General features: G+C 44.9%; 1 protein-coding gene across 4 annotated transcripts in view; it reads right to left on the minus strand.

Moving 5' to 3' along the window:
- Positions 1–24,599, minus strand: part of OTUD7A (OTU deubiquitinase 7A) — a 381,326-nt gene that overhangs the window by 348,407 nt on the left and 8,320 nt on the right. Inside the window, exons 2-3 of one of the 4 annotated variants that reach the window (XM_043434491.1) lie at positions 8,047–8,132; positions 2,370–2,451 (exon numbers count right to left, since the gene is read on the minus strand). The exons of 2 other annotated variants lie outside the window; for them this stretch is intronic. The gene's annotated coding sequence lies outside the window, so the exon portion shown is untranslated. The remainder of the gene's footprint in view (positions 1–2,369; positions 2,452–8,046; positions 8,133–24,599) is intronic. One more of the 4 variants, XM_043434492.1, reaches the window with a different exon arrangement.

Below are 24,599 nucleotides of genomic sequence, written 5' to 3' on the forward strand. Positions count from 1 at the left end.
AAATGTGACTATTCTAGGCACCTCACCAAGTGCAATTAAGGCAGTATTTGTCCTACGTGCCTGGCTTATTTCACTGAGCATAATGTCTTCAAGATTCATCCATGTTCTAACAAGTGTCAGAACTTCCTTCCTTTTTAAGGTTAATATCTCCTTTGATATTATTTCATTTGCTGACAAAGGTCCATATAATCAAAGCTATGGTTTTTCCAGTAGTCATGTACAGATGTGAGAGGTAGACCATAAAAAAGGCTGAGTGCCAAAGAACTGATGCTTTCGAACTGTGGTGCTGGAGAAGACTCTTGAGAGTTCCTTGACAGCAAGGAGATCAAACCAGTTAATCCTAAGGGAAATCAACCCTGAATATTCATCGGAAGGACTGATGCTGAAGCTGAAGCTCCAATACTTTGGCCACCTGATGCAAAGAGCTGACACATTAGAAAACACTCCGATGTTGGGAAAGACTGAGGACAGGAGGAGACGGCAGCGACAGAGGATGAGGTGGCTGGATGGAATCACCAATTCAATGGACATGAGTTTGAGCAAACTCTGGAAAGCAGTGAAGGACAGGGACGCCTGGTATGCTGCAGTCCATGGTGTCACAAAGAACTGGACACGACTAAGTGACTGAACAACAATCTCCTTTGATGCAAATACCACATTTTGTTTATCTGTTCATCTGTCAGTGGACACTTGGGCTATTTCCAGCTTTTGCCTACTGTGAATAATGCTGCTATGAATACGGGTGTCCAAATATCTTTTAGAGTCTTTTTGCTTCTTTTAGGTACACACTCAGAAGGAAGATTGCTAGATCATATGGTAAATCTATTTTTATTTTTTTGAGGAACCATTGTATTATATTCCATAGTGGCTGTACCATTTTATACTCCCACCTGCGTTACACAAGAGCCACATCTTGGCGCCAACACGTGTTACTTTCTGGGTTAATTTTTGGCAGTGGGGTGGAGGGGAATGACAGCCATTCTAATCAAGGTAAGGTAACATTCTTAATACCTTTTTAAAAAGAAGAAATTCTAGGCTCCTTTCCCATAGGAAAATAAAGATGGCTTATTTACAACATAATTTCCCAGCAGGTCCAGAGGCTCACAGTTGGGAACTGAGGCAGAGAAGAAGGCCCAGGGGATAAAAGAGGGGCATATCCTCAAACTGCCAGACTCTGAGGAATCCCCTGCACATGTGCACACAAGGCTTGGCCAATGTTTATTTAATGCAAGTGTGTGTATAATTTCTAGTTGTTAGAAACCAAAGCAATTTCTTTATGTTTAAGTGTCAAAGTTAATAAACAGAAAATATTTATAAAAAAAACAATTTCCATTTGGAAAAGTCTTTATTCAGGTTTAATGGCTTCAGAAACACTTCCCCAAATGGGAATAAAACTGCAGTAAATTTTGTCCTTCCTATTTTAACTCCAAAATTATACAAAAATATACATTCTTAGCACTGAAAGCCCAATTCTTAGGAAATACATATTTATGCAAATTAAGCAATAAAACATACTTAAGTCAATATAAAATGTTATACTTAAAAATTTCTTGACATTTTAGGAACTAGGCCAGATTTAAATATCCTCAGAATTCCAGAGATACTAGAAATTATCAAATTTCTCAATTCTGTATTTTGAGTAAATAAAATAGCCCATCATAAGGAATACTTTAACCTGTATTCTCAGTGAATTTAGTTGGAAATTTAGAAGTTTGAGATCAATCACAAACTCAGGAACAGTGAGTTCAGTTTTCACAAAGCATGAAGAAAATGACACTAGAAACTGCCACACTGCTTTCAAGGGGAACCCCAAACTCATCCCCATTCAGGGCCCCATGTTCTTTGGGATCTTACAAATGAAACAAGAAGACCATGGTGTAGAGAGGAAGGACTTCATTTTAGCTGCTGGTAAACTGACTATAATGCTTTTTCTCTGACTTGACTGTAAGGAGTATTTGGCCCTTATAAGAGCAATGCACTCTATCTTTGTTATTTAGCAGAGCTGTGATTCTAACAGTTTCACGTGTCCCCAGAGCAGCCAAAAATTCAAACAAGAATCAGGGGCATTTCTGTCCCCTGGGTTAAAATGAATTCTAACAGATATAAGGACACTGGCCACAGCAAAGAGGTTCAAGTTCATAGTGTGGCTTTGCCAGCTGCCCAAGAGAATGACAGCAGAAGAGGACAGGTTGGGGACTCTAGAGATTAGCGCTGCTGGAAAGAGAGACAGCAGGTGGTGACTGAGACCAGACCTCTTCCTGCTGATACCTGAAGCCTCAGGGTGTTCACAAACACACCATCTAACACAGGCACCACAGAGGACACCAGCACAAAGCCAAGCATGCAAGAGAGAAACTGTTTCTACTTACACATCTGACCCAGGAGTATGAAAGACACATGATGTATCTACATTGCATGGACACAAATTCAGGCAGCATCCTAGGAGGGTAACTGCAAATGAGACAGAGGTGGGAACACATGGATGAGTAAGAGTCTTTTTGAATCATGAGATGCTGGCAAGAGAATGAAGTGAGATCACTGCACAGTATGAGTGGGCCTTGTTGGTACAAGGTACAGACTAGTCCTTGGAGGGTGGAACCTCTGCCCAGAGTTTCGCACCTTGATGCAGGCACCCATAAGAGAAAAAACATGAAATATTACACAAGGTCCGCCATCATGTTCACGGGCCAGGAAAAGATAACTGTCTGACACGAAATAAAACAACTGCTACAGAGTTTTGACATTCCTATACACCTTCTGATGGTTTTACCTTGAATAAAAATGAGCAAGGTTCAAAGCATAGAAAAAAACAAGGAAAAATCTATGCCTCCCAGATGAAAAACAGACAACTGGTTAAAAATGAATTTCAGATAAACAATAAATGTTTTTAATAAGTTTGCAATATTTGGGATAAAATAGGCAGCTTGTATTTCTATTTGCTGTATCTGGCTAGTAAAAAGGAAGTATAAACTTGTTTGCTCTTCCCGAAAGCCTCTCTACTGGTTACCAAATACAATGGTCAAACAATATGGAACAAGACAAAAATGTCACTGGTTTTCACTGCAAATAGTAAGCCAGAGGCAGCCACAGCTGGGTATGTTGGATAGGAAATGCAATTACTGTTTCATTATTTTTTAAATTATAGCTGCCTCTTTGTTCTCCAAAACTGCCCTATTTTTGGATCTAGATTTAAATATTTAATTATATATATATATATATATATATATATATATGAATTGAGATGACCAACTCAATACTTCCCTCATGATTGCACTACTGTAAAACCAACATAGAGATTTAGGCATATATGAATTGAGATGACCAACTCAATACTTCCCTCATGATTGCACTACTGTAAAATAAAAAAAATAACACCTTTTTTTTTCCTCCCTGAAACTCAGCACTGCTTTATAATCTGCCTCTTATTCAAGATACACATTTAAGGCAAACTCCAAAGGTGCTATTTGGTGCTGAAATATTTAAATACTCTAATGCAGAACTGTGGTACAGATGCTGTCTTTCACTATTCTCTCTGGAACAGAACCTAGAAGAGGTTACTTGTATAACTTAATCACTTTTCAGTTCTTCTGAAGTATTTTGTTTTTCTTTCTCACACTTTTCATGAACTTAAACCACTTTAAATTGAGAATACCTAAAAAATATTTGCAGTACAATGTTAAATTCATGATTTCTTTCATAAAGAGGCTTACTAAGAACACTGTGAACTGATTTTACGAGGCCAGCACAACCATAATACCAGAACCTGTCAAAGACATCACAAAAGAAGTACCCACATCCCTCATTCCCCCATGAACAGGGACCATGTGGACTTCCCATTTAAGAGTCACATGGCCATATAAACTGCCTCAGAAAAACATTTGATGAAATCCAACATACACACATGATAAAATACTCAGCAACTAGGAATTCAAGGGATCTTTCTCACACTGATTAATGGCATCAGGAACAAGAAAGGATGTCCACTCTCATCATTGCTATTCAACACAATATTAGTTTTAGCAAGTAGAATAAGGTGTGAAAAGAAAATAAAAGGCATATATTAATAGGTTGAAAAAGAAATAATGTTCTTTACAGATAATGAAACAGTCTACAAAGAAAATCCTAAGGAATCTATAGAAAACCTCCGAGAACTCAGTAAGGTCACATGATAAGAGATCAATATTCAAAAATCTACATACTAGCAAAGCACATGTAGAAAGTGGAAAAACACGATATGATCTATTATCATTCAGATAAAATAAGGTGCTTAGGCGTCAACTGAACAAAACATGTAAGGGACACATATTGAAATCTTTGACATGATGAAAGAAATCAAAGAAGATTAAAATAAATGGAGAGACAAACCATCTTCATGGGTTAGAAGGCTCAATGTAGTAAAGATGTCAATTCTATCCAAATTCCTACTGGAAATCCCAGCAAGCTGGTTTTTTTAAAATTTATTTTAATTGGAGGCTAATTACTTTACAATATTGTGGTGGTTTTTGCCCTACATTCACATGAATCAGCCATGGGTGTACATGTGTTCCCCATCCTGAACCTCCCTCCCACCTCCCTCCCCATCCCATCCCTCAGGGTCATCCCAGTGCACCAGGTCTGAGCTCCCTGTCTCATGCATCAAAGCTGGACTGGTGATCTATTTCACATATGATAATATACATGTTTCAGTGCTATTCTCTCAAATCATCCAAGCTGTTTTTAATAGACATAAACAAGCTTATTCTAAAATGTTTATGGAAAAGCAAAGGGACTGGGACAGCTAAAATAATTCTGAAAATGAAGGGGATGTGAGACATCCCCTTGAGACTAGGGCTTACCATAATGCTGCAGTAATTGAGGCAGTGAAATATTAGCAATAGGCAGACAAGTAGATCAGTGAGCAGAAGTAAAAACAAAACAGAAACAGACCCACACAAGAACAGCCAACTGATTCTGACAAAGGTGAAAAGACAATTCAATGGAGGAAGGCTCATCTTTTCAACCAGGAGTGCTGGGCCAGCTGGACACGCACAGGCAGAACACCAAAATTTCATCGAGACATCACACCTGAACAAATTAGCTCAAATGGATCAAATATACAAATGGAAATGTAAAACTATAAAATTTTAGAAGAATCAGAGGAAATCTTCAGGAGCTAGCCTAGGTGAAAAGTTCTTAGACATGATATCAATAGCTAAAAAGAATACACTGGACTTCAAAATTAAAAATAGAAACAAAAACAGCACTTTCTGATTGGTAGAAAACCCTTTAGCAGAGCTCAAGCATCAGCCAACCAGCACACCCTCCAGGGTCATACCAGACCCTGGTACCACCTGCATACCGTCCTCTGTCTCACATCTGTCCACTGCATATCACTCACCAGATGCCAAAGCCAGGCCTCTCTCCACCTCCATCACATGAGCTGAAACTGCCCTCAACTGTCTCCAGGACCCACAGGGCTGCCAGGACCTCAGTGATCTTGAGGACTCCCTGCATTGCTCCTCAGTGATTCCGAGGACCACCCCACCCTGTTCCTCAATGATCCTAAGGACCTTCCCCCGATCTGGAGAGCCCCCACCATCCTAAATGATCTGTAGGATCCTCTCTTAGAATCAAATTCCCAAATCCTTCATAATCCATTTAATAGTCACAGAGACCTTTGTTAGATTCACTTCTGATCATGATCCAGACCTGATCCTTTGAGATCCCACAACATCAGAGCAGATCTCATGGATATGTGATCCAACACTTGATTTTGGGTGGGAGCTGCCTGATGCTGGGTGTGCTGTCCTCCCAGCAGGTGTCCATACACTCCCAAGGCATGGCTGGCAGGCACTCAGGCCCCCTCTAGCTTGAGCATGGCTTTAAGCGTAATGTAGAAGCCAGCCACCTCCCCTCCCCTCCTCCTCCTGGCTAGCAGCGGTGACCATGCTGCTCCCCATCGTGTTCGGATGCTGGTCTCGGCACTGGATGTCCCCTCCATGCAGTGACAAAGTCACTCAGCAGTGGCCACTTTGGTGAGCAGGACCTCCCATTCATGTGCCGTTCCTTCTGCCATAGCTGGTAGCAGGACTGCCAGCACATTGAGGGTTCCTGGACCAAAGAACAGAGTGACCAATAGGATGAGGGTTCAAAGGGATTTTACCTTGAACTCTGAAGGGAATACACCATCACCTGAGGCTCTGAAACAGTGGAGTCAAACATGACTCCAAAGACATCCCACTCCTGAAGGCGGCGCTGGCCTCTGCTCAGCACAGGCATGGAGTGTTCTCCGGCGCTGACATCCCTCACAGATGCCATGGGCCAGGGGAACTTACCATTACCAGTCACCATGATGGTGTTCCAAAGCGGTAAGCACACAGGAATTTGAAATTTAGGGTAATGGCTGGACGAAAAGGCCAAGGGAGAAGCTCCACCCTCCCTATGTCTCCACAGCTCTGGTCACTGCCACCTGGCTTCCTGCCACCAGAGTGAGGAACTGGTGTGTCTCCTGCAGGATTCCTGGGAGGAACAAGAGCGTCCGCATCCCTGATAAACACCGACTTGGGATCACTTACTGTGACATGTAAACTCTCACATCAGGGCTGGAATCCTCACACACTAAATTGCTTCTCTGGGAGTGATATGATTTGTATCACTTACACAGGTAAAAAATGGTAAGTGACACAGGAAGCTGTTTTATTTACTTTAAAAAAAATTTAGGGGTTATTTTGTTGTTTTATGTTTATGGCTCTTTAACTTGGTCCGAACTGACCTAAACAATTTACGCACAACGAAAATCTCTTTTGATAATAAAAACAACTAATTTTAACTGATATTCCCCATTGAAGATTTCAAGGTATGGGTGGCAGTTTTTGAAATCATTTTATAGAATATTAGAAAGTCACAGCACAAAGCTCACCCTGCAAACAATAAAAGTCTGTTTTTTACTAGAATCATCAAAGGTAATTTTGGAGGTAATCAAGCTTCCTTTAATAACAGACATACCATGAAGTTAACTATACTATTTCTTGGTCTATTTATTTCTTCCTATCATAGACTTCCTAGCATAGATTTATTTCTTCCAATCAATAATTTTGGAAAATATGCTTTTGAGGTTAACTCTCAGGTTTCAGAAAATACCACACACCAACAGGAAAGGTTAAAATCTACACTACTGCCAAATGTTCTCGAAGATTTAGATTTCACATGACTTGACCGACTACATCCCATTACCTGAATTTTTGAAAATAACTTTTTAGAATCAGTGTGAACTAGCACATCAATGGATACCCAAATGACAGGCCTGTGATGGTTTCATCCTGATGGGACCACTGGTCCTGTGGCTGGAGAGGTTCACCATCACCTGTGCAAGAAGGAGGTTGCAAAGGCTGCTCTCTGCCAAGACCAAATGAGCCAGTTGTTCAGACAAATCTGTTAAGAGTCACTGTAAAATAAAGTACCACCTTTCAACTACCTACTTGATAAACAGGGGAGGGGGCTGTACTGTAGCAGAATACCACGGGGTTTGTGGCCAGAAGATACAGGCCAGACCCCCTTTTCTTATTAGTCAAGTTGAGACCCCGGGCCAGTACTTAACTTGAACCTTTGTTTCACCATTTGTGATAAGAGGGTAGCCCTGTCTCTGATCTCCAACCTCAGAGGGTGTGGACGTGATGCTGATCGAAGTTAAGTCACGAGGTACCCAGGACATGACACATGCTTGGCGGGTTTCCTGAGACACAGCTTAATATAAGATGCAGCTTCTGCAGCACATGTAACAAGCAGTGATGGTGTGGTGGGCCTACTCAGCCTCTGCCCATCCCTGGGGAGTAGGAAGATGTGATTTAGCCCCTCAACCCCCACCCAGAGTGGGTTTATCAGGGCAGGACATGTCCTATTGGTAGATGACATCAGCTGAGGACAGTGAGAAAAAGTTATGTGAGCCACATAGCAGACAGTGGGATAGAAACCCTTTATTTAAATGCAGAATCCACCTCTATAAAGACAAGTTCTCCTCTGTCAGCTGTCTGAGTATAACTGCTGACTAAAGTGCCTTTGGATCCTTACCTGAAGTCATGTCAATCCAATAAGTCCCATATTGCCACTGGGCTTTATTCTTTCTGCCTGGGAAACTTCAGTCTGGCCTCCACCTGCTGGGGAAGCCAAAGGGTCTCTGAAACTGAAGCTCCGCAGCCCCATGACCCGGCGCGTGCACTCCCAGGGGTGCTCCCAACAGACATGCAGCCAAATGTCCAGCAAAGACATGTTCCAGGACAGCTCTCTGCTCCCAAGATCCCACCCTGCAACCACCCTGACACCTGTCAGCAGGGAATGTCACCTATTCATTGCACTGGGAATGAACGAGAGACAGTGAAGCATGGGGACCGACATGGAACCCACAAACACCCCAAGGTGCCAAAGGGGCCGGAGGAAGAGCGTGTGCTCCGGGATCTCGCAGACAGGAAGCGCAAGAGGCCAGGCAGGCATGTGGCATGAGACGGGGACAGCAGGGGCCGGATGCCGGTGCCATCACGGGGGAGTCAGTTTGCGTGCGCTTATGCCATGGACCTTTCTGAATGAGGCTGCACTTGCACAAAAAGCTGCAGGTCAGGGGGAGTGGACGGTTCTCTCATCTACTTCCAGGGCTTGGTTCTGTCAGACAGGCAAGAGGACAGATGGTCCTCAGCCAGCAGGGAGGGCATGTCCCCAGGGACCCACTGCACCACCACACGCCCACCCTCTAAGGCCTGGTTTCAGCAGAGATTGTGCCATGAGGAGGGGGATGGGGAGTGAGAGGACTCTCCACAGGCTAGGAATTAAGACTATTTAACCAGACTGCAAGTGCACTCTGTATTCTGACAAGATTCGTGACTCTCTCCAAATTTACAGTGACTCACCTGTGATCTCGTCAAAACTGTGACAAAACCCTGACCTACTTAGTGCTGGGAAAGCGCCTGGAAATGACATCGCCACTTCCCTATTTAAAGCATGCCTCTCCTGACTGAAGCAAGAGCAGAATAGAAGAAAATCCCCAATTCATCACAATCTGAAAGATGGGTTTACCTTTACCACCTGCCCCCAAAGATCCCAAAGGATAATGCAACATGCACTGCAATGAATGCTCCTGGTGCCCACAGGAGAGGGCTGAGATGCTGAGAGACCAGCCTCACGCCTCAGCTGTGCAGACCTCAGTCCTCACTCAAGGGAATGAGTGAAGGAAGGCCAACCGGGCCTGGCCGCCCTGCTCTGTCCATCCTCCCCAGGATCGCCCTCCTGACAGCCCTAGAAAAATGCCTTGGACACACGGAAGTCAATCTCACTCATCTCCTGGGGGATTTCTCTTGGAAGCTTCCATCTTCCACATGACAAGAATTTTTAAAATGGTTTCCTCAAAAATAAAAACTACAACTGAGCCTTCATTGATCTGGTCTCTTTAAAACACGTTCTGACAGTAATTTTTTCCACCTGTTCTATATTTCCAGCTCTTCTTTTAAAAATTTATAACTTGAAAGTCAAATGCCATATGATATTACTTATATGTGGAATATAAAATATATGATAAAATGAACGTATCTATGAAATAGAAAGAGACTCACAGACATAGAAAACAAATCTATGATTGCCAAAGGGGAAGGGGAGGGAGGGGCAAATTAGGAATTTGGGATAAACTGATACATACTATTATATATTAAGACAGATAAACAACAAGGTCCTACCATTCATTCTACATGCTGTAACAAACCATATTGGAAAAGAACATGAAAAAAGATTTACAACTTAAAATGAGAGTGGGTGCCATGTCCACCTGACAGGCTCACAGCAGCCGACGGCCACGTTTCCTGCAGACATCTGCAGCAGCACCACAGATGGGCCCTTGCTGGGCTCTGTGACAATGCACAAACCCTGGCCGTGTCACAGCAATCCTTTTTGGCCTGTTTATTTATTTATTTCTGTCCTGTGACTCAAACAAAATAGTTTAAGGACTAGCAGGGCTGGTCTGTTACATACAATGTACAGCCCAGGAACCACGTCCATTCTGAGCAGGGTGAGCTCTGGGTTTGCACCAACATGTTTTCGACCATCTAGGATGCCCTGTCACAGAGGCCCAGCTAACATGTGGCCTGTGTGAGGACTGCCCAGCCAGTGTGACACACCCCTGAGCTTTCAAATGAAATTTCCTCTGCAAAGTCCAGCAAAATCTCCAAGGACATGCTCATGGGAAATCTGAAAACTGGGGGAGGACAAGACCCTTCATCCCCTATTCATTATCTGGAAACATCTTTTCACAATTTCCCAGAGGACCTGAGCTCTCCTCTACTCTTGGACCCTGGGCCGAGGCCACGCTGATAGGTGTGATAGGGAAGATCATCCCTTCAAGGCCTCCTCCACGGCCTCTCCTTCTCTGGACTCTGCAGGCAGAGGCTGCTCTAGTGGCGCAGGCATCCACACACCGTGGCACAAAAGGCAACAGAAAACAAAATTAAGACTCAGAAACAGTTCCACACCTGCATCTGCCTGTCTCCCCGGTCCTGACTCATGGCCCAAGGGCACTCAGAATGTCTGATTCCACAGACCACAGAGGGCCCCCCCAAAGGTTAAGGACTCATAGAGGATTTTTGAATAAATAACGAATGCTAAATTCCAAATTTAACCCTCCCAACCTTGCACAAATACCAGGTAGACAGGTGGGCCCCATGGAACGAGGCCTGAGGCAAGTCCTGCCCTGCTCCATGGCTATGGTGCTTACATACATCCTGCAGGTGTGCTTGGGCTCTGCTCTCCATCTAGGGCACCGCCCACCGCCCGTGGCTTCACTGTCCCCGTGAGCCAGGGGCGAGGCCATCACGTACAGAGCAGCACAGAGGGGAGCCAAGAGACACCGCTTCCCCACAGCAAGCCAGGCATCCATTCTCCCCTCTGCAGCCAGCAGAAGGTTGCTCCTCCTTGCTGGGCTCCTGAGAGGTACCACAAATACAATGGCTCCTTGCCATCCAAACACCTGCCTATTCCCATCATACTACTTGTTTTACAATAATAATCTTACAAAGCAGGATCCTTGATGTGTTAACCTTCCCCATGGTGAATGGTTCTAGGCATGCCCTCACCTGCCTTGGATGGCGTACCCCTGCACCCTGACATCTACACACACCTTGTCCCACCCTGGGCCTTGCTCTCAGGGGAGGTGGATAGGAGAGGCCTCCAAGTGGCACGAGGCCTAGAGTTCCATCCCGTTTTTCTCCCATGCTTGGCACCAGCTTTCCCAACAGGCAGGTGGACCTGTGTGCCCCCAGGACACCAGCCACCTTCTCAATTATCTGCCCTCGTGAAATTGGCCACACACTGGTTCTTACCACACAACGTACCCTGGGGGCCAGGGGAGCAAGTTGAGCAGGAGAATCAGCCTGGCATCTTTTATAAATCCTGAGACCTCAGGCAAACAGCCACTGTGAGGGATGGGGCCTGCCTAGGGGTCCTTGACTGCCCAGTGCTCTCCCCACTGGGTTCCTCCGAGTATATCTAGAGACACCTCCTCCCTTATTGCACCTCCTTTCTCTCCACACTAATGTGCCAGGACCCAGGCTCTAACCTGGTCCTACACACAGAGAAGAAGGGACTGTGGGAGCAGAGAGGCCAGCACTCTGAGTACAGTGAACAGACGCCAGAGACCCTTGGGGCACACTGGTGGCTCTCCCCCGGAGGAGGAGGAGAGGGGAGGGAGGGAGGAGGGAGATGAAGTGAGAGGGGGAGGGGAGGAAGGGGAGAGATGGAAGGAAGGGAGGAGAAGGGGTGGGGGGAGGGACAGGAGCCCAGGGTCTCCAGCAAACAGCTGAGCCAACAGTCCTGGGGTGGGGGCGGAGGGTGGGGAGGCAGCTGTCAGCAGCACAGCCCCAGGAACGTGGGATCCAGGCTGCTTCCTCCTGCTCCTCTCTGCTGACGCTGGTTCTACCCTCCGCAGGACTGGGTCTCCAGCCTCCTGCCCCTACAGCCTGCTGCTCTGGTCCACTCTCCCAGAGGCCCATCCACTGCTGACTGCTGTCCCCCCAGCCTCTCTCCAGCTCCTGCCTCCTAGGCCTCTCCTGTCATTCCCAGGTGCCTGAATTCTTCCACATTCCCCAATTCAAATGCCCAAGAATTCCAAGTTTTGGAATCTGAGCCACACACCTCTCCTGGTACTGAGTTCCTTCTGCTGGTCCACGGGCGGCTATTGTTCTGTCTATGGCCCCAAACGTCCTTTTGGTGGCTTGTAGAGGAAGTATATGGAATTGTAAACTCCTTGGGTACACTGTTGCTAAGTTCAGAAAGCTGGAATGATGGTGTGTGACAGAGACCAGAGTAAAATTATCTCGGGGGCCCCCATCAGGACTGAAAGGAGAGCTCTGGCAGTGGCATCAGGAACAAGAACAGGCTCTCCCGTGTGTGGTGACCCAACACGCTGCACTAGATGATCCATCATCTGACCTGCCTGCCCAGCACTCCAGAGCCCACAATCCATGATCATTCACTGACTATAGCATGTTCAGCCCACTCAGTGCCATGTGGCCATGGGGAACTCAGTTTAAGGCTATTCAATAATGCGGGAAAAGCTCAAGAAATAATGCCAGGTGAAGAGGAAAAGAATGGAGGAAACATTCTTTGCACATGATTACTTCTTTTCCACCGAGTATTTTTCCAAAAGCTATTATTTACTTTTAAGAGGAAGAAAATGTTTAGATGAAATGTCTGCTGAATGAATGAAATGACACAAAATCAAGGGCAGCATAATTTTGCAAAAAATTAAATGCTGAGGCAGTCAATAAAATGTCCCACCACTCCTGGACCATGGGGGACACTGAAGAATCCTCCCTGCCCTTCCCCTAAGCTATGATGAGGAAGACGGATGCCCAGTAGGTCTGCCATCCCTTTTGGGTGGACCGGGTTGCACTGAATGAGTCCTACGTCAGGGCTGCAGCAGTGGTCAGACTGCAGAGAAGTTCAAGACGTAACAGGGACACCTGGGGATATTTTATATAAAAGCACAACTGAGTCAAACCTTCCAGGAGCAAATACAGCACCCCCCTCAGTATCCATGGGAGGTTGGTTCCAGGACCCCTGAGGATACCAAAATCCACAGATGCTCAAGTCCCTTATGTAAAATGGTATCATATTTGCATAAACCTCACTGTACATCCTTCCTTATACTTTATATCATCCTTTGATTACTTATAATGCTTATTACAATGTAAATGCTACATAAATAGCTACCAAAGTACAGTTAATTCAAGTTTTGCTTTCTGGAACTTTATGGAATAGTTCTTAGAACATCATTGATTGTGGTGGTTTGAATGCATGCATGCAGGACTAATGGATACAGAGGGCCAACCGTATAGGTGATTGAGCCTGTATTCCTGAGACAATGCTGCCTGGTTCCCTACATGCAGGAGAACAGCATCCAGAGCAGGATAGCAGTGAACACTAGCACACCACAGAGCAGACAGTGGAAACGAAAGAAGGGTGTGGGAACACGTCAGAAGCTCTCCTCCCCTGAGTACAACTAACCATGGTCCCATCCTTTACGACCAGAAGAAGGTGGCTCTTTGTGAAGACCCAGGCCACATGACATGGTAATGAGTACTACACTCCAGGGAAGTGACAAAGCTACCTCAGGCTACCAAATTTATGTATACTGTGTGTGCACAGGTTGAGGGGGGCAGGTGGGTATTGCAAGGCCTTATAGGGGGCAGTAAGGGTACAAGGACTTGCAACACAGTTAAGTGTCCCCTTCTTTTGGAAATCTAAAGAGCTTTTCCAATGTTGAGCTTCCCTGGTGGCTCAGACTGTAAAAGCATCTGCCTACAATGCAGGAGACCTGGGTTCGAACCCTGGGTCAGGAAGATCCCCTGGAGAAGGAAATGGCAACCCACTCCAGTATTCTTGCCTGGAGAATTCCATGGATGGAGGAGCCTGGCAGGCTACAGTCCATGGGGTCGCAAAGAGTCGGACATGACTGAGCGACTTCACTTTCCAATGTCATGGCACGGTCACCATAAGAAGGTATCCCATGGGTGAGGTGCACCAACACGCAAAGAATTGCAGCCCACCCTTCATGCTTCTGGGCGAGCACACACTCTGTGATGCAGAGCAGGGCTCCCATGTGCCATGAGTGGGGAAACTATAAAGGTGTCATGGGAGATGCAGGGGTTGGCGTTGGAAGGGCTCTGCATCCAGGGAAGGGTGGGGGAGCCAGCAGCCAGATGTGGCAAGAGATCCATGAAGCGAGGTGTACCTGGGACGAGCGGGCGGGCTGGACCAGTCCACCTAGAGGGACTGTCTAACCTTGAACTTTCAAGCAGTGGTTCCCTAGCTGTAGGCAATACTCTACAATGCTTTGTGCCCTTCTTAAGTTTTCTACAGCTGAAACCTCAGACAGCATCCACGTAACAAGCTCAAGAATATTCTAGCTGCGAGTGTATGGACTGCCTTCCTCCTTTCCCTGCACTGACTCAGCACTCATTCCTGGGGTATCTTGTGCTCTTCTACATCCAATGTTTTGCATTTAAACTTGTTGATATAATAAAAAGAAGCAAGCAAGCCTCCAGAAATTGCAGTATGCTTAGCTGGGAAGGGCCTGCCAGTCCTTTATCTTTTTACAGTCAACAGAGCCCCCTGATGGGGCCAAGAGTGCTCCCGCCACCACAGGGCACTGTCAGGAAGCCGCTCATCAAGGCGTTCCCAGGCCTTGGCACACAAACATACATACTCGCCTATGCTCTGTCCTTTAGTAGCTCCACTCCCCAAGTTGGTCCCAACTTCAGAGTTAGCCACCCTTTCAACAGGCGCACAGGATGTGTGTCTTGGGGCCAGTCCAGTCCTGACCTCCCACTGACTGCATCCTTGCCACAGACATAGTACTGCCACAGTCTTCACTGCAGGCTGCGTGACAAACAGATGAAGGGCAAAGTCTCAATGTGTGCTCACCTCAGACAGCCACTATGTCCAAAACCACCAACCCAGGGAGCTGACATGCAAGGTGACCCTGGGCTCACAGCCTCCTGTGGACCTGACAGAAGCAAATACAATCTCACTGGCCAGATGTACCCACCCTGGCACCAGCAAAGACGGGGCTATAATCAAGTGAGGAGACACGAGTAGAAGCGATTCCCCAAGAACAGAGCCAGCAGGCACAGCAAACAGTAACACGAGACAAAAACTCCCAGCTCACCACCATCAAGAAGTTCAGATAAGAAATCATTACTCGGAGAGTGTTTTGCCTATGTTCTCCTCTAGGAGTTTTATAGTTTCTGGTCTTACATTTAGATCTTTAATCCATTTTGAGTTTATTTTTGTGTATGGTGTTAGAAAGTGTTCTAGTTTCATTCTTTCACAAGTGGTTGACCAGTTTTCCCAGCACCACTTGTTAAAGAGGTTGTCTTTTTTCCATTGTATATCCTTGCCTCCTTTGTCAAAGATAAGGTGTCCATAGGTTCGTGGATTTATCTCTGGGCTTTCTATTCTGTTCCATTGATCTATATTTCTGTCTTTGTGCCAGTACCATACTGTCTTGATGACTGTGGCTTTGTAGTAGAGTCTGAAGTCAGGCAGGTTGATTCCTCCAGTTCCATTCTTCTTTCTCAAGATTACTTTGGCTATTCGAGGTTTTTTGTATTTCCATACAAATTGTGAAATTATTTGTTCTAGTTCTGTGAAAAATACCGTTGGTAGCTTGATAGGGATTGCATTGAATCTATAGATTGCTTTGGGTAGTATAGTCATTGTGACAATATTGATTCTTCCAATCCATGAACATGGCATATTTCTCCATCTGTTTGTGTCCTCTTTGATTTCTTTCATCAGTGTTTTATAGTTTTCTATGTATAGGTCCTTTGTTTCTTTAGGTAGATATACTCCTAAGTATTTTATTCTTTTTGTTGCAATGGTGAATGGTATTGTTTCCTTAATTTCTCTTTCTGTTTTTTCATTGTTAGTATATAGGAATGCAAGGGATTTCTGTGTGCAAGATCCTCTATGACCCACCTCCCAGAATATTGGAAATAAAAGCAAAACTAAACAAATGGGACCTAATGAAACTTAAAAGCTTTTTGCACTACAAAGGAAACTATAAGTAAGGTGAAAAGACAGCCCTCAGATTGGGAGAAAATAATAGCAAATGAAGAAACAGACAAAGGATTAATCTCAAAAATATACAAGCAACTCCTGCAGCTCAATTCCAGAAAAATAAATGACCCAATCAAAAAATGGGCCAAAGAACTAAACAGACATTTCTCCAAAGAAGACATACAGATGGCTAACAAACACATGAAAAGATGCTCAACATCACTCATTATCAGAGAAATGCAAATCAAAACCACAATGAGGTACCATTACACGCCAGTCAGGATGGCTGCTATCCAAAAGTCTACAAGCAATAAATGCTGGAGAGGGTGTGGAGAAAAGGGAACCCTCTTACACTGTTGGTGGGAATGCAAACTAGTACAGCCTATGGAAAACAGTGTGGAGATTTCTTAAAAAACTGGAAATAGAACTGCCATATGACCCAGCAATCCCAACTTCTGGGCATACACACTGAGGAAACCAGAATCTGAAAGAGACACGTGGCACCCCAATGTTCATCGCAGCACTGTTTATAATAGCCAGGACATGGAAGCAACCTAGATGCCCATCAGCAGATGAATGGATAAGGAAGCTGTGGTACATATACACCATGGAATATTACTCAGCCGTTAAAAAGAATTCATTTGAATCCAGTTCCTAATGAGATGGATGAAACTGGAGCCCATTATACAGAGTGAAGTAAGCCAGAAAGATAAAGACATTACAGCATACTAACACATATATATGGAATTTAGAAAGATGGTAACGATAACCCTATATGCAAAACAGAAAAAGAGACACAGAAATACAGAACAGACTTTTGAACTCTGTGGGAGAAATGTGAGGGTGGGATATTTCAAAAGAACAGCATGTATACTATCTATGGTGAAACAGATCACCAGCCCAGGTGGGATGCATGAGACAAGTGCTCCGCCCTGGTGCACTGGGAAGACCCAGAGGAATCGGGTGGAGAGGGAGGTGGGAGGGGGGATCGGGATTGGGAATACATGTAAATCCATGGCTGATTCATATCAATGTATGACAAAACCCACTGGAAAAAAAAATAATTAAAAAAAAAAAAAAAAGAAATCATTACTCAGAGACCATAACATACAGTTTTAAATGACAGATGCAAGTATTTCCATACAAATTGTGAAATTATTTGTTCTAGTTCTGTGAAAAATACCATTGGTAGCTTGATAGGGATTGCATTGAATCTATAGATTGCTTTGGGTAGTATAGTCATTGTGACAATATTGATTCTTCCAATCCATGAACATGGCATATTTCTCCATCTGTTTGTGTCCTCTTTGATTTCTTTCATCAGTGTTTTATAGTTTTCTATGTATAGGTCCTTTGTTTCTTTAGGTAGATATACTCCTAAGTATTTTATTCTTTTTGTTGCAATGGTGAATGGTATTGTTTCCTTAATTTCTCTTTCTGTTTTCTCATTGTTAGTGTATAGGAATGCAAGGAATTTCTGGGTGTTAATTTTATATCCTGCAACTTTTTTTGTCAAAGGCTTTTTCTGCATCTATTGAGATAATCATATGGTTTTGTTTTTTTTTTTAGTTGGAGGCTAATTATTTCACAACATTTCAGTGGGTTTTGTCATACATTGACATGAATCAGCCATGGTTTTTACCTTTCAATTTGTTAATGTGGTGTATTACATTGACCCTAAGTAAATAATATGATACCTCTTAAAAAAACAAGGATATGGGAAATTAGGAGAATTTATGGAAATGAATAACACAATCACAGAAACTTAAAACCAAGTGACTGCTCTTTACAGTAGATTTGATGTGGATCGGGTAGAGGGCAGATTAGCCAAGTAGAAGGCAACACCGAGGAAAGTTTCCAGAATGCATTGGACATATTGCAAGAGAACTGCTGAAAAATCAGGATAACAGAACAAACGTGCATGCTCAGTTGCTCAGCCATGTCCGACTTTTTTATGACCTCCATGTAGCCTGCCATGCTCCTCTGCCCATGGAATCTTCCAGACAAGAAAACTGGAGTGGGGTGCCATTTCCTACTACGGGGAATCTTCCCAATCCAGATCCTTGTCTCCTGCATCTCCTGCACTGGCAGGTGGATTCATTACCACTGTGTCACGTGGGAAGACCACAGACTAATAAATGACAAACTGGGACAGGAAGGAAGAGAGGGAAGTGGTAACAGGCAATCTTTGAAGAGCTAAAAGCTGATGTCACAGAATTGATCCCAGCATGAATCATGCCTGGGGGAGGCCCAGAGGAGCGGCAGGAGGAAGTTCATTCCCTCAACTTGCCAGGTGTCCAAAGCAGCTTCAGGAAGGCTACAAGGTTACATTCTCTAGTCTCACACAGTCTGGTTGTACAGGGAACACAAGGACATGGTCTATCTCAAATACCAGGTACATTCTGTCCTTCCTCCACACTAGCAACAGCACAGTGATCATTTGACCTTATTCTCAGGGGCTGCTGACCATCTGTCTAGAGGGATGCAAGGCCTGACCCAGCAGGGCTCTCTCAAGCCGTGGCCCACCAGTCACGTATCCCCATGACTACAACCCTGTGAACCCTACAAAGTGGAAGGCAGGCAAAAAAAAAAAAAATGAGAGATTCTAGTTTACTATCTTTTTACTTTTTACTTCTCAGTTTACTATCTTCACTGCACGGTGGATTTCTCTCCCAGTAACTGAAGAGAAACAGTGTGGGCACTTCCCTCTTTGTACACTGATTGGCTGGCAGGCACCCCAGGGACAACAAACTAGAGGGGCTGTGTGTGCACAGGACTAGCCCAAAGTGGGTCTGGCTGGGACAAAATCCTCATGAATCCTCATTCCTCAGAATTTAGGGCTTCCTACTTTTAAGTCGCCATGGGTTTTGAATGACAAAAACACTTCACAACTGAGGGTTGTTAACATATAACTATTTAAAATTCAATAATTAAAACAAATGAATCTAATATTACTACAAGGAAGCTGTTCCAAACATATTTGGGGCCAACAGATTTGCACACACAAAGAGCTTGTAAAAGAATTAAAGAAGTTCATAAGCTTCAACTCAACACAACAAAGTAAGTACACACTCCCTGGGTGTCAAGGACCAGGTCTAACCTTGATGAAGGCAGCCTGTGCTTCTAAGACAGACAAACGGCATCTCCAGGCACTCCAACCTGGCTTAACGGCCAAGTGAGGCTGAACCGTGACACCTGCCTGACAGGATGACTGTGAGATTTAAACTGGATAATGTCAGAGAAACACACAGCAATAACTGGAGGCTATTCTACTGTTTAGGGATTACAGCATTAATTTAATATTCATTAGTGATTAAAGCAGCAAGTGTTCATTCAGGCTTTATTGATTAACATCCAAAAAGCCACACAGATTTCAGAGACACAAGCAGTGAGTCCAAGGCTGCTGGGGCATGGCAGGGGCAGGATCTGGCTCCAGAGGTAGGGAAGCCTTGGGCTAGAGGTCAGGTGTGGCACTTATCTCCTGCCTTCTCCCAGGCTCTTAGCCTGGGAGGCCAAATCTTTTATACAATAGCTTGTCTAATCTAATGGAAGGGGTTTTACACAAAAAGGGTTCTGGAGGGTTCCAAAAAATCTTGGAAAAGGAATCCCAAAGCCACAAATCCTAAACAATGCCCAGCCCCCAAGAGAAATGGCGACCCATTTCTCTCTCTCAAAGCACAAGCAGCTCCCCAAAGATGATGAGTAAAATCCCTCAGCATCTACACCAGCACTCACCAGAAAGTAGTTTCCAGTGAATGGTTTACTCCTCCACACTTTCTCTGAAAGCCCTCAAAACAATGAAAAGGGAGACAGAGAAATAGAAAAATATATACCACTTTCAACAAATCAAGAAAACAGACACAAGCAGAGCACACAAATCCCTGGGTGGACCAGACCAATGGAATCAGGAAGAGACACAGCAAGCCAGTGCCCCACTCCTGACCCCTGGGGAGATAAAGACCTTGTGATGGCAGCTTGCAAAGGATCACGTGGACATGGGAGCAGAACCACTGAGTAGACTGTGGCCTGTGGATTTGGCCTCGTATTGAGACAGAGGCAGTTAGCAAATAGATGACACAGAGGCCTGCTAGGAGCAACACCCAATTTATTCATGAAGAGTCGGGGAACCGCAGCTCCTAACTGGGCAAAAGAAATACACTTGAAGAGTATATTCTTGCATTTCAGACTATAAACTTGAAACAAAGTGCAACCCTATCCCATTCTTCAAGTAAGCACTGACGAAAGTCACAAAGTAACCAACTCAGGAATCAGGCTTAGAATGGGGTGGAGGAGGAGGGTAAACACTTGTAGACCCAGAGGAAAGCTTCCTAAGGAAACAGTTGAAGAATTTTTGTAATAACATACTCCCCTACAGTCTCTGTGAGTTTCCTGTTACTGCTGAAACAAATCACAACAAATCTTGTGAGTTAAAACAAGAACAACATATCCTACAGTTCTAGAGATCAGGCGTCTGAAATGGGTCTCACTGGGCTAAAGCCAAGGTACTGCAGGACGGTGTTCCTTCTGGAGGCTCCAGGGATCCCCACCTTGCACAGTTTCCAGGGGCTGTACCCATTCCTCAGCTGGTGTTCCCCTTCCAGAAACTGCATCCCTGACCTCTGAGTCCATCTTCAGGTCTGCTCTGACTTTGCTCCTCCTGCTTCTTTTGGGGTTACTCAGGCCCACCTGGAAAAATCAGGCCAATCTCCCCAGCTCAAGATTCTTAATTCAATTACATCTGCATAGTCTCCTTTTCCAAATAAATGAACATATTCCCAGGTTCTGGAGGTTGGGACATGAATGTCACGGGGGGGGCTCATGACTCCAGCCACTGCAGGAAGCCCCTTTTCCCTTGCTGTGTCCAGTTTGGAGGCCACACGCATGCATTGGATCATGGCCTCCTGTGGCCAACAACATCATGACTGGTCTTTCTTGTGCTGACGCCTCTCTGGTCCTCCATCTACCCCTTTCACGTACCCTCTGATTACACTGGGCCCACTGAGGATAACCCAGGATAATCCCACTACTTTGAAGTCAGATGGTTAGCAACCTTCATTCCATATTCAATTTTACTTTTCCAATTCCAATTCTCCCAATATATTCACAGATTCTGGAGATCGGGATATTGACATCTTTGAGGCCTTTATCCTGGTGACTGTATGTTCCTAAAAAGATTTTTAAAAATCAAAGAAGAAATTATTAAACAACAGAAAGACAAGAGCTTGGGAAAGAAATGGAGAAAAAGAAAATAAATGGGGCAGGAATGATGAGCACATTAGAAGCCATTAAAAAATAAAATAAAACAATCAACCAGCCAAAGACACAAGCAAATGAAATGGCAAAGTAAGCGAAATACTGAGTTTGTCTAAGAGATGACATATATAAGACACAGAAGAAACACTACACAGATAAAGTGACTTGTCTCTGTCAGATGACGGGATATACTGTGTGCAGTTTTTTTTAAAAAAGTGATAACATGCATCCAACCTGGGCTGGTGATCTGTTTCACCCTTAATAGTATACTTGTTTCAATGCTATTCTCTCAGAACATCCCACCCTCACCTTCTCCCACAGAGTCTAAAAGTCTGTTCTTTACATCTGTGTCTCTTTTTCTGTTTTGCATATAGGGTTATCATTACCATCTTTTTAAATTCCATATATATGCATTAGTATACTGTATTGGTCTTTATAGTAATAGCCTCCAACTAATAAAAATAAATGGGAAAAAAAATTTTTGAAATAAAGACCCAAACAAAACAAAACAAAAAAAGTGATAACAGAAAGATGAACATACAGAAATAGCCTGGAGAAGTTAATGAATCAAAAGAATCATATGAACATCCAGGCAGAAGACAGGCTGAGCTCAGATATCTTAATAATAATCCTCAATGCTAAACGACAGAAATATTTCTATAAAGTTTTAAAGGGAAGGTGGGACTCAAGAGTTTTACACTCATGCAAGAGATACTTTGGAGCTTGCAAAAATTCTCCACTGAGGGTCATGAGCCATTTAAGAAGACAGTGGGGGATCACAACCCACAAACTCTACAATGAACTCCAACAACTGAAAGAGGAATTGAAAGAAAGGCCCCGATAATTCCTCTAGAATTACTAATAAAGGACCAGTACTGTGTGATCCTAGAATCCATCTAAACGTAGCACAAAGACCAGGTAACTGGAAACTGAGGTTACCTATGAGAGGGCAAATAGTATGTGTCTAGACCATGGAAGGAATGGAAACATAAACAATGAAACAGGAGGAATGGGAGGGTGAGGAAAGAAGGGGGAGCTCACACTTCAGTCATCTTTCAGAGCAGAACTGAGCTGATACCACTCACAGCAGGTGGCAAACACATTTCAGAGTTTCCCCCTAACTTTACAGGGGCTTAATGGAGACTATAGCTTCTCCCTAATTAATTCTTCTTTTTGAGTATCTGCCTAACCCACATGTCAGGGCGTGGATAGAGGGACACTCCTTCCTGCTCAAGGGCCAGCCCGGGTACCTCACTGGGTTGTTGTGAGGACCACAGAGGCTGGTGGACAGGTGCTGGTGTCAAGATCAGAGAGAGATAACCCCAGAAACAGAAGGGAGAAACCCTGTGATGGGCCGGCCACTGCATACTCTGGGACTATGTGGTTACTACAGGCTGGCCCACCAGCCCAGGAAGGGACATGCTGGGAACTCCAAGATAGAAGACACTGAGCTTAAATTCAGCAAATCCTTCATAATTAAATTAAATTAAATTAGATGAGTACATTTTATGTACTCATAAAGACTAAAAGACTAAAAATGTGATAACCCACAGGCTGCATGCAGTCAGAGCTCAGTCAGGCTGTGGGACTTTTTGGGGGACCCAGCAGGCATGAGGCTGCATGCCCATTCCCTGGTGCTGTGCCACATCCTCCCCAGGGGTTGAGTTTGCCCTAGTACCCTGAGTGTTTCTCAATACCTGACCCAGGTTAGCCGGTGAGTGTCTGCTGGATGGACCCCCATGCTCAGGGCACTGAGTGGTGTGGATCCCAATCAGACCCCTACTCTGACCACCCTATGGTCTTGCACTTGCTCTGTCCAGCCACTCCCATGGGGTCCTCTGTCCCGAACATACTCTGCTTTTCAGAGAGTCCACAGGGGAGATTGTGGGTGTGACCTCCCCTCCAGCCTGATAGCCGCCTCAGTGATCATGCAGTGCCCCATTGTTCCTTATGTCACTCATGCTCAGCCCAGGCCAGTACCCAGGACCCTCAGAGGAGGTCTGTTGTTGCGGCACCCCAGATGTCTATGTCAAAGGTGCTTTCTCATGCCGTTGCCCACTAGTCCATGGATGCCACCAGGAACCCGGGACAAAATGTCACTGCCCATCTCTTGGGCAACATAAAGAACTGGTGGGAGGAACATGAGGAACCCAGTCGTTCCTGCTGCAGGCTTGGCAGCTCTATGCATTTAGACAGGTTGTTTCATCACGACAGGGGGTGGATGGTCAACACCCTCTCCTGATCGGAAAATGTCTCTGCTTCTTCTCCTCTCTGTTAGGGTTAGTTTAAGGGAAGAATGTACACTGTGGGGCTTGGCCGGAGGGGTCTGGTCTCCAGACTGCTCCAAGTAAAAGGGAAGTGAAAGTAGTCAGTCATGTCCGATTCTTTGCGACCCCATGGATTGTAGCCTGCCAGGCTCCTTTGTCCATGGAATTCTACAGGCGAGAATACTGGAGCGGGTTCCCTTCTCCAGGGGATCTTCCCAACCCAGGGATTGAACCCAGGTCTCCAGCATTGTAGGTGGATTCTTTACTGTCTGAGCCACCAGACACACTCTCAAACACTAGACTTTCTAGTGCCCTGGGCATCATCTTACCACAGAGGTTACTACTTGATCGCAAGCCTGTTCTCAGTAATGTCCATCCTCGGGCCCCACACCTGGCCTCACTCAGGGTGTGGGAAGGGAGGGGAGAGACCACCAACCTTCTACCCTCATAAAGGGCTGTTTCACTAAAGCTGCAGTGTTGAATCATGAACCTCCACTTTACCATCATAGGTACAGTGGTTCCTTCTTGGGCAACTTTTGCAGGCAAGAGAACACCAAGAGAGGATGGTGACAGAGAAGTCTTATTAATTACTTAAAAGAAAAAAAAAATCCTAGCATACTTTATCCAGAAAGCATCACTTTCCCACTCAATATCATGGGGACAGACTTGTCCATTATGGTGTCATGGTTCTGTTACGGGAAGTCAAGTAGATCTCATCCTCTTGCCAAACTGAAATAAAAGGGAGGTGGATAGTAAGGAATCTTGCTCAGGGGCGAGGTCTGGGGGCACCAGCAGCCCCCTGGAGGCTCTCCAGAGCAGGGAGACAGGCCCAGGAGAGAGGTGTGGCAGGGAGCAAGAGGGCAGCGCTGCTCAGGGGGCCAGAGAGGGCAGAACATTTGTCAGCATGTGGAGGGAGTCCCAGGGGAAGTACTAACCTTGGGGTCCCACCCGCTCCCCAGGCTGAGCTGCACAGATGATGCGGACTGCTGCCTTCTTTAAGGCTCCGCA

This window comes from Cervus canadensis, chromosome 17 (assembly GCF_019320065.1).
Source record: "Cervus canadensis isolate Bull #8, Minnesota chromosome 17, ASM1932006v1, whole genome shotgun sequence".
In the NCBI taxonomy this organism is placed as follows: domain Eukaryota; kingdom Metazoa; phylum Chordata; class Mammalia; order Artiodactyla; family Cervidae; genus Cervus; species Cervus canadensis.